Genomic DNA, 10,545 nt, shown 5'->3' on the forward strand with positions numbered 1-10,545 from the left:
TTCTTTCTTGAATTAATCAAGTAGAAAAGACAATCCTCTATGATCATTACTATTTTACAAATGTTTGATAATCAAATTGTGTTAGTTCACTCAATGCTTACAGGTTGAAGAGAACTACTCATTTTTATTTTACATAAACAGTAAGTAATGATTTTTATTCCTCATTCAAAGAAGAAATCAGGTTAATATGCATTTCTTGATTTTTCTGTCTGCAATGAGCAAGTTTTGTAAGTATGTTAAAGGTCGAGTCTCGGTCAACTAAAATGTTTACTGAGAAGAAATGTCATGTTTAAACTTTTTCAGAAGATAATAAGAGTGAGACTCCACGAAGTCTGGTTTTCTCCAATAATCTTTTCTGTATGTTGTAAACAATCTCATTCTCTGACCTCGAATTTGATAACATCTTACATCACAAACCACACCTCTATTCTGGTCCATCCACGAATCAGAAAGCTCTAAATTGACCCGGAAGTCAACTCATTTAAAATGTGGCAACTTCCCGGTTCAAAGAGAGTGCTAGAGTCTGATGTCGGAAGTCTGATAGAGAGTGCTAAGGAGATGAAAGGAGTTCAGAGTTCTTGGATGCAAATGCATTCAGGATGATCCAGAGACGTTTTGGGATTATAACTTCTGTTTGAATAACCTCGCACGACTCTCGAAGGATTTCAGCTGCTCTCAACGGAGACGCTGAAAGAGTCAAAGGAGGATCCTATACCGACGCTGACCTATCATCAACCAGGTAACAGTCCACTTCGACCAAGCGTACCGTCGCAAGCTGAAATCTGAAGGAGCGTGCACGTTTCTGGTCAAACAGATTAATTCCCTCACAAATCTCTCTGTAAGATAAATCTCCATCTTCCATCTTAAACTCTCCTTTCTCCTAAATTCATTTGACAGATATCTTAGAGATATCTGAAGCAAAGTCCTCAATCACCGCCGTGTGATTGAAGTCCATTATCTGTGAAACTTGTCCGGTATTATTTTCATATTTTGCCAAATTAATGTAAATGCTTGATGTTAAACTTTGATTCTGAAAATAAATGACCGCATTCATTTTGATGGGTCAAAGATAATAACGTATCTCGTTACATTTCTGTTAAATTCAATGCACGACATTTACACAGTCAGAAAAATGAAGAACTCGTAAAAAATTGTATGAATATATCCATATATGACATACTACATCAGTGAACACAATCCACCGTGCCATCCGCCGTTGCCAGCTGAAACTCTACAGTGCAAATAGGATGCCATTTCTAAGTAAGCTCCACAAGCTCAGACATTTTCACTGGGCCAGGGGTCATTTTAAATGGAGTGTGGCAAAATGGAAGACTGTTCTGTGGTCAGATGAGTCACGATTTGAAGTTCTTTATGGAACACTAGGACGCCATGTCATCCGGACCAGAGAGGACAAGGATAGCCCAAGTTGTTATCAATGCTCCGTTCAGAAGCCTGCATCACTGATGGTATGGGGTTGCATGAGCACTTGTGGCATGGGCAGCTTGCATGTCTGGAAAAGCACCATTAATGCAGAGAACTATGTTCAGGTTCTAGAACAACATATGCTCCCATCTAGACGTCATCTCTTTCAGGGAAGACCCTGCATTTTTCAACAAAATAATGCCAGACCACATTCTGCAGCAATCACAACATCATGGCTACATAGGAGAAGGATCCGGGTACTGAAATGGCCAGCCTGCAGTCCAGATCTTTCACCTATAGAGAACATTTGGCGCATTATAAAGAGGAAGGTGCGACAAAGACGGCCCAAGACGATTGAACAGTTAGAGGCCTGTATTAGACATGAATGGGAGAGTATTCCTATTTCTAAACTTGAGAAACTGGTCTCCTCTGTCCCCAGACGTCTGTTGAGTGTTGTAAGAAGAAGGGGGGATGCCACACAGTGGTAAAAATGGACTTGTCCCAACTTTTTTTGGGATTTGTTGACGCCATGAAATTTGGAAACAACATATTTTTCCCTTAAAATGATACATTCTCTCAGTTTAAACTTTTGATCTGTGATTTGTGTTCTATTCTGAATAAAATATTAGATGTTGGCACCTCCACATCATTGCATTCAGTTTTTATTCACAATTTGTTTAGTGTCCCAACTTTTTTGGAATCCGATTTGTAAATGCACCTGCTCTGTGATGGACTCAGGGTTCTGTTCAAAGCGCAGAGAGCATCATGAAGACCAAGGAACACACCAGGCATGTCCGAGATACTGTTGTTTAAAGCCGGATTTGGATACAAAAAGATTTCCCAAGCTTTAAACATCCCAAGGAGCACTGTGCAAGCAGTCATATTGAAATGGAAGGAGTATCAGACCACTGCAAATCTACCAAGACCCGGCCGTCCCTCTAAACTTTCATCTTGAACAAGGAGAAGACTGATCAGAGATGCAGCCAAGAGGCCCATGATCACTCTGGATGAACTGCAGAGATCTACAGCTGAGGTGGGAGAGTCTGTCCAAAGGACAACAATCAGTCGTACACTGCACAAATCTGGCCTTTATGGAAGAGTGGCAAGAAGAAAGCCATTTCTCAAAGATATCCATAAAAGGTGTTGTTTAAAGTTTGCCACAAGCACCTGGGAGACACACCAAACATGTGGAAGATTGTGCTCTGGTCAGATAAAACCAAAATTGAACTGTTTGGCCACAATGCAAAATGATATGTTTGGCATAAAAGCAACACAGCTCATCACCCTGAACACACCATCCCCACTGTCAAACATTGTGGTGGCAGCATCATGGTTTGGGCCTGATTTTTGTCAGCAGGGACAGGGAAGATGGTCAGAATTAATGGGAAGATGGATCGGGCCAAATACAAGACCATTCTGGAAGAAAACCTGTTTGAGTCTGCATGAGACCTGAGACTGGGACGGAGATTTATCTTCCAACAAGACAATGATCCAAAACATAAAGCCAAGTCTACAATGGAATGGTTCACAAATAAACGTATCCAGGTGTTGGAATGGCCAAGTCAAAGTCCAGACCTGAATCCAATCAAGAATCTGTGGAAAGAGCTGAAGACTGCTGTTCACAAACGCTCTCCATCCAACCTCACTGAGCTCAAGCTGTTTTGCAAGGAAGAATGGGCAAGAATTTCAGTCTCTCCATGTGCAAAACTGATAGAGACATACCCCAAGAGACTTGCAGCTGTAATTGCAGCAAAAGGCGGCACTACAAAGTATTAACGCAAGGGGGCCGAATAATATTGCACGCCCCACTTTTCAGTTTTTTATTTGTTAAAAAAGTTTGACAAATCCAATAAATTTCATTCCACTTCACGATTGTGTCCCACTTGTTGTTGATTCTTCACAAAAAATTAAAATTTAATATCTTTATGTTTGAAGCCTGAAATGTGGCAAAAGGTTGAAAAGTTCAAGGGAGCCAAATACTTTCACAAGGCACTGTATATACGCACACATACATATATACACACATACATACACACACACACATACACTCCAAACACACACACATACATATAATGTATAAATGAATGCAACAGTACTAACCTACCAACACAGACCAATAATCTGGTATTTATTACAGCATCGGTAATCCTTGACTTGCTTCGATATAAGATCAAGTGTGTAACAAATAAGGAGCATTGTCCACCATGTAGAAGCAGGCTGGAAGCTAAGATCAAGGCAACATGGAGAGAAATCAGCCAGTGGTCAGAACAACAGGAAGATGCAATGAAAAAAGTTCCACCACAAAAATGCCACTGACCTGAAGCTATAGAGACTTCCAAACAACACCTCAAAGCTCTTGCTACTCACCTAAAGAGGTACACTCAAGAAGCAGAAGCCAAGAGAATAAACAGTGTATTTTATATCACATCATCCAAAATGTGCTCTCAATGACAGGGGAAATATATGAAAGTAGACCCACCCAAAGCTGAGACCAAGCAAAACTGGAGAAGCATGGGAGAAAGTGACATCACACAATGATAATGCTCCCTGGCTACAAGATCTAATATCAAAACACAGTAATCTTCCAGAACAAGAACCAGTGGCAGACATCCAAGTCAGAGTCTTAGGAATTAAGAACTGGATTATTGAGCATGCATCAGGATAACTGGATTACACCTAAGCCTGACATGAGCCACACCTGCTGCCTAAAGAAACTGACAGCTCTTCATGAACACCTAGCAGCACAAATGAACCAGTTGCTAATGGAAGGGACCCACCCAGACTGTCTGACCCAAGACTGGTCAGATTGAAGAAGTTGTTGAAATCGGCAAATCCTACCAATGGCTAGAGAGGGGTGGACTAAATGACAGCACAGAGTCCCTAATCATGCCAGCACAAGAGCAATAGAGGCTGAGGTTAAGACCCAAAATGTAGGCTGTTCAAATACACACCTAACACAGTTCAACACCAAATGGCAGTATGTAAGATCCAGGCAGGCAAAGCATACATAGAACGCCATAAGCAAGTGACTGGAATAATACTGTATACAGGAACATCTGTGCCAGTTATGGACTGGAGATCCCACAGTCAAAGTGGGAGATGTCATTAATGATGGTGGAGAATTGCAAGTCAAAGAAACGGTGGGACTTCCAGACCCAGACTGACTAACAGGTGATGGCTAACGAACATTGTGATGGTCAACAAGCTACAGAAGAAGGTGTGATCAGGAGAGCTGACTCTGTTCTGGGAGTGGACCTGCAGTCTCTGGCAGAGGATGCTGAGCAGAGGATGCTGAGGAAACTGCTCCAGATCCTGAACAAGTCACGCCCCCTGCATGCCACACTGGACTCTTACCACAACACCTGACAGGCTTAAATACAAAGACAAGACAGGACGTGATCACAAACAGTTGAGAACAGGAGAAATCCATCCATTATCTTTACCTGCTTATTCCATTTTGGGTCACGGGGGTCGCTGGTGCCCATGTCCAGCAATCACTGTGCAAGGGGCGGGGTACACCCTGGATGGGTTGCAAGTCCATCACAGGGCCGCACAGAGACAAACGAGACAAACAACCATTCACTCTCTCACTCACACCTAGGGACAATTTAGAGTTACCAATCAGCCTCACATGCGTGTTTTTGGACTGTGGGAGGAAACCGGAGCACCCGGAGAAAACCCATGCATGCACGGAGACAACATGCAAACTCCACCCAGAAAGGACCCTGGACCGGGGTTTGAACCAGGGACCTGCTTGCTGAGAGGCAGCAGCTCTACCAGTTGTGCCACCGTGCTGCCCACAGGAGAAATCAATCAGGTTTAATGACACAAGGGTGCACAGACAGAGAAGGCCCACAAGAAGGCGCCATCCCTACAAACACAGGAAGTCCTCCCTCCCTGTGGCTATCAAACTTTTCAACTCCTCCCCCTTTCTACATATAGGACAATAAAAATATATCCTGCACTACAATAAACATTTTTAATGTTTCTTTCTGCACCTGACCTGTTTTGGACCTTAATTGTTGGTATTTTTATACCTATCTGTTTTTTTATATTCTCTGGGGTGTTTTTCTATCTTGTGTGATTCATTATGCATGCTCCTTTCTTATCTTATCTTATGTTATCTTATCTTATCTTAGTGATGATAGCAATATCAATCCCAAGCAAAAGTAACATCAGGAAGAAGGAGAACAAGAAGCTTGAGAAATAAAAAGGACTGAACGAGGAAATACAGAAACTGTGGGTAGTAAAGTTGTCAGTAGTTCCAGTGGTCAATGGAGCACTCAGTGCTGTGATCCCCATACTGGAAGAGTGGCTGCAACAGATCCCAGAAACAACCTCAGAGATCTCTGTCCAGAAGAGTGCAAGGTTTTGAACGGATAAATTGCTGTGTTTTTGTGGTGGAACTTTCTTCATTACACTATTGCTGTTAAGTTTGCATGCTTTCTGGCTCCATGTTCTGGCTAATGATGTCATTTCAGGTGTTGTGTTGAGTAGAGTAAGACCAGCTGATCCCAGTCATCTCATCAACCTTCATAAGTCTGAGTCTCCTCACAGTCCCCTCGTGGAGTGTTAGTCACTAAACGGTGATTAAACTTTCTACCTTGATGTTTTGTGTGAATCTGAGAATTACTAATCTGACCTGTTATCTGTTTGATCGTCCTCTCTATGAAGAGGATTCAGTAAAATAATTATTGGCATTATAGTTTTTTCTTTTTCGTTCAGCTGCTCCCTGTGTTAGGGGTCACCACAATGAACTAACTAGCATGAAGACTTGGCAATTATTTTTACGCCGGATGCCCTTCCTGATGCAACCACAGACCACCGAGCTACTACTACCATCTGTGTGGAGCAGAGATCTGCCATCTATGGCACCTGGGGCAGCATATGGTGGGGGTTAAGGGCTGTGCTCAAGGGCCTAGAGTGGGGCAAATGAGGGTGGAGGCAGGTGTGGGTGCTTCACCTTTCCCACCCACATTTTGATGTTGTCAGTACCGGGAGTTGAACTGGTGATCTTCTGATTACAGGCCCACCTTCTCTAACCTCTGCTCCACCACTCCTCAACTTCTGGAACTACAGTAAGGTACTCAATTGATGGCAGACCATTCTGTCAATCTCAAATCCCATTCATCCTGTACTTACAGGTTTCACCTGCAGATGTTTTCTCCTCCCCAAAGTTCTTCACCTGTTCAGTCTGAACCAGAACCTATGCAGGTGAGACACACCTGATTAACTCATCAAAAGCATCAGAGATGTATACTGTACATGCCAATGAGTACATCTACTGCGACAAGTATGGACATTATCTCGATTCTTCTCCCATTTGATCAAAAGGCAAAGCCCAACAAACAATCAACGGACATTGGTGGGTACGTCCATTTTCTGCTGGCCCTCAACTGGTTTTGTCTACCACAATCTGTTTCAATAATATTAATATACCTGTTAAGGCATTAGTGGACTTGGTAGTGCAGAAGAGCCACATTAGTCCTCACCTCTTGTCATGCTCCACAGATTCTCCCAGTCCAGATTCTTCCCTGTCAATCCTAACAATAAACTACTTACCTTTTTACCTTGGTCTGTTTGGGAATTCTTCAGTGTTAGGCATTGTGGGTTCTGGTTAGTCTTTAAACTATCTAAAAATGACAAATGCGTTGTGTTATTATGACAGCTGGCTGATTTCTCTCTGGATTGCCTTGATCTTAGCTTCCTTTTCCATGGCAGACAATTGAGCTTCTTATTCATGGCAGGCTTGATCTTATAGCCAAAAAAGTCAAGTGGTAAAGTTCCTGTGGTGTATACCAGTTCGCTGTGATTTTGTCAGTAGAGATACTTAGAAATGCTGCATTCACATCTTCTAGCAGAATTTCAAGAGGTACTTTGTTACTTAGCCTTGGCAATGGGTATAGGTTTTGGTTGTTATTTTCTTCATTGCACTGAATATCACAGAGCTTTTCAATGGGGCTTGGTATCCATACTCTGATGGTGAGGATGATTAACTATATTTGTGTTGTTTTTTTTAGGCTCCAGGGTCACTACTGGAGGGTTAGGCCAAAACATATCTTGTTGAGAAGAAAAAGATGAAATTCAACAAAGACTGGAAAATATATCAAATACTGGACATCTTCTCTTGGCTGCAAAAGTTTGATTTGTCCCATTTAGATGTTATTTGTCACTCTTTCCACATAAAAACAAAGATTACTAAAACATTCTGATCTGTTTTTTTTCTGCCTTTAAAGATAGCTAAGTGCTATGATAAGTCTGCATAAGGTGCACTCAGTTTGTGAATAAAACAGGAAGCAATAAAGACTTCATCGCTCACAGACTGGTGGGAGTATTCTAATACATATAAAACATCATACTGTGGGGTCAGGTGGAAAAAATTGTAAGAAGAACCATATTTGGTTTGAGGGCCTTGAGCTTGGTTTCATGTGCTGTGTTTGTCAGAGCATTGCTTCAAAAATGGTAAAATGATCCCTTTAAGGGTAAGAAACTTAGAGATGCAGGAAATTTTAAAGGAAGCATATATATTTTACTGTGAATTACCTAATGACGTATTTTAAGGAACTCAAAGGAATTGCATAAGGTACCACAATATATTATTCATGCTTTACTGCACTTTAAAAAAATTCTGATCAAGAATTCACACCATGTAATGAAATTATTGTTATTTTTGGGAACTGAAGAAACTTTTCCAAACCTTCTGTAGTCATAACATTGTGCCTGCAGAGGACAAATCCCAGTTGTCCCACTTTGATTGTTGTTTCATAAATTACTTATTAATTACAGCTGTAATCGCTGTGTTGTAGAATCTCAGGCAGTTTCAGGAATACTTGAGGAAAATCAAGTTATGAAGCAACTGAAACATGAAAGTACAAAACAAATTTAGCTATTTAGGTGTGGTTGTGCTTAGTGTCTTCAGGCCATGTGCACATAAACGGCTCCCAGCCAAGTGTGAAGAGGTCAGAATGAGAGTCTGAGGTTGTGATTCTCAACAGGAAAAGGGTGGAATGTTCCCTCTGGTCTGAGGGTGAGTCTCAGCTTCAAACAAAGAAGTTCAAAAAGCTTGTAGTCTTGTTTATGAGAAACAGAGGGATCAGGACAGTAATGAGAATGTTACTAAGTTTCTGTCATGGTGAAGAATGAGCAGTGTCCAGAAGGCAAAGCTGATCTATCAAGTGTTACTACAATTCTGCAACATGCCTTTTAAGAGAACTATACCTTTATTGTTTCTCAGTTCATATGATATTTTGTTGTGAATTTTTTATGCATGTACAATCACAGTTATAAAGTGCATTGCAAATGACATTTATTATGATTACTGTTGTTATTATTGCTGTTGTTAGTTTTTATTACAATGGCACATCTGGGGGGGGGGGGGGGTGTCCATTCCAAGGTGAGGTGCTTGTTGTGTTCCAAAGAACTGGTGTCAGATTTGTTAAACAACCATGATAATAACGACAATAACAATACTTCATTCAACTCCTACATATCGCAAAATGAAGACACAACAATCCTTGTACACTTTGAATGAGTTTGTACGGTTTAATCACAATACAATATAATCTCATCTAATGTAATCCCAGTGGGCAGAAAGGAGGAGCTGGATGAGGCTTTGGTGTCCATGATTGTTAGAGACAAACAACCAGCAGTCAGTAAGCAAAAGCTTCAGGGACTTTTAATTAAAATTAATAATCATTATTTTCTTGCTTCCCTTTGGGTTATTAAGGCCATGGTTCAGGCCAACAACCAAAAAGAGAAGAAGGCCAAAGCCGATGTCCAGAAAGTTCCTGCATTGAAGTTGACAACAGATGTGGACGATTTCAAAGAGAGAAACCAACTGAGTCCAAGCTCAGTAGAATAAATACTTGACCTTAACCGAAAAAAGTCACCATGATCCCACTATTCATAAGTACCCACTGCAACATTTATAACATCTGACTGAAATTATAATGACGTCCGTCCATCCGTAATAATTTACCTGCATATTTGTTAAGATAAATAAATACTTATTACCATTAACCAAATATCAAAACTGACATAAATAAACACAAAATAAAAATTTGGTGCTTTAATTTCTTTTTAAGAGGATATCACTTTGTAATTTAAAGTACAGAAATTTTGACCAGGGGTGTTTGTGTGCACATGAAGCCTCGAGAAAATAACCTATTTTTGAACCAGTTGGAACTAAATCTTCATGGCTTCATGAAGCTTCATATGGTCACCATTAGATGCAGGCAGACACAAGGGGTTTGAGTGAAGAAAATACAATGGGGACACCTGGGCTGAATACTGACTGCAGACAGGTGGGGTAGGCAGGATGACTGGAAAAACACAGAGGAGGCTTCCTCAGGGTAAATTGCTTTCTCATCGCTTCTTGGCCTTTTGGCTAAGATCAAGTGTAGTACTGAGGGTAAATAGGAGATGGAACAAGAAACACAAAAGGTAAATAACATCCCAAAGGATAAAAATAAAATCACTCATAAGCACAGATTCAACACAAAGCATGTATATTTTATGGTAAAGGACACTTCATTACTGCTTGCCCAGCCCAATTAAAAAGATAGTCCCACCAGTAAACCAGAGATGCAGCTTCTGCTGGGTCACAGTTTGTCCTTTCTGCTATGATTTGTGTTAAAATTATTAATCTCCCTGTGTTAGCTCGTGTGGATTCTGGTGCAGAACAGTTGGAGACATGGTGTGGTGCAGAAATGTTGGAAGTGATTAAAGAAAAGAAGAAAACTGGACCCCAATTTCTTAGGCCCCTTGACAGTAACCTAAGCACAGTACAAATTGTCACAAATGTGAGGATCTTGTTGATTCACCTGGTACACTTGTACCAAAGGTCAACATGGACCATTTGAAGCTCCACCTGCAAGAAAAACAGTGGTTACCTCACAAACTATCCAGAACTGCTGCTGATGTGCTCCCTACACCTTCGACTCCATTCCACCTCCAACTGCGACACTTACCTCCAACTGTGACACCATGCCACCTCCAACTGCCACACCACGCCATCTCCAACTGCGACCCCATGCCACCTCCAACTGCGACACTGTGCCACCTCCAACTGTGACCCCATGCCACCTCCAACTGTAACACCTTGCCACCTCCAACTGTGACAAC

This window comes from Nematolebias whitei, chromosome 6, assembly GCF_014905685.2.
Source record: "Nematolebias whitei isolate Nwh7 chromosome 6, NemWhi1, whole genome shotgun sequence".
In the NCBI taxonomy this organism is placed as follows: domain Eukaryota; kingdom Metazoa; phylum Chordata; class Actinopteri; order Cyprinodontiformes; family Rivulidae; genus Nematolebias; species Nematolebias whitei.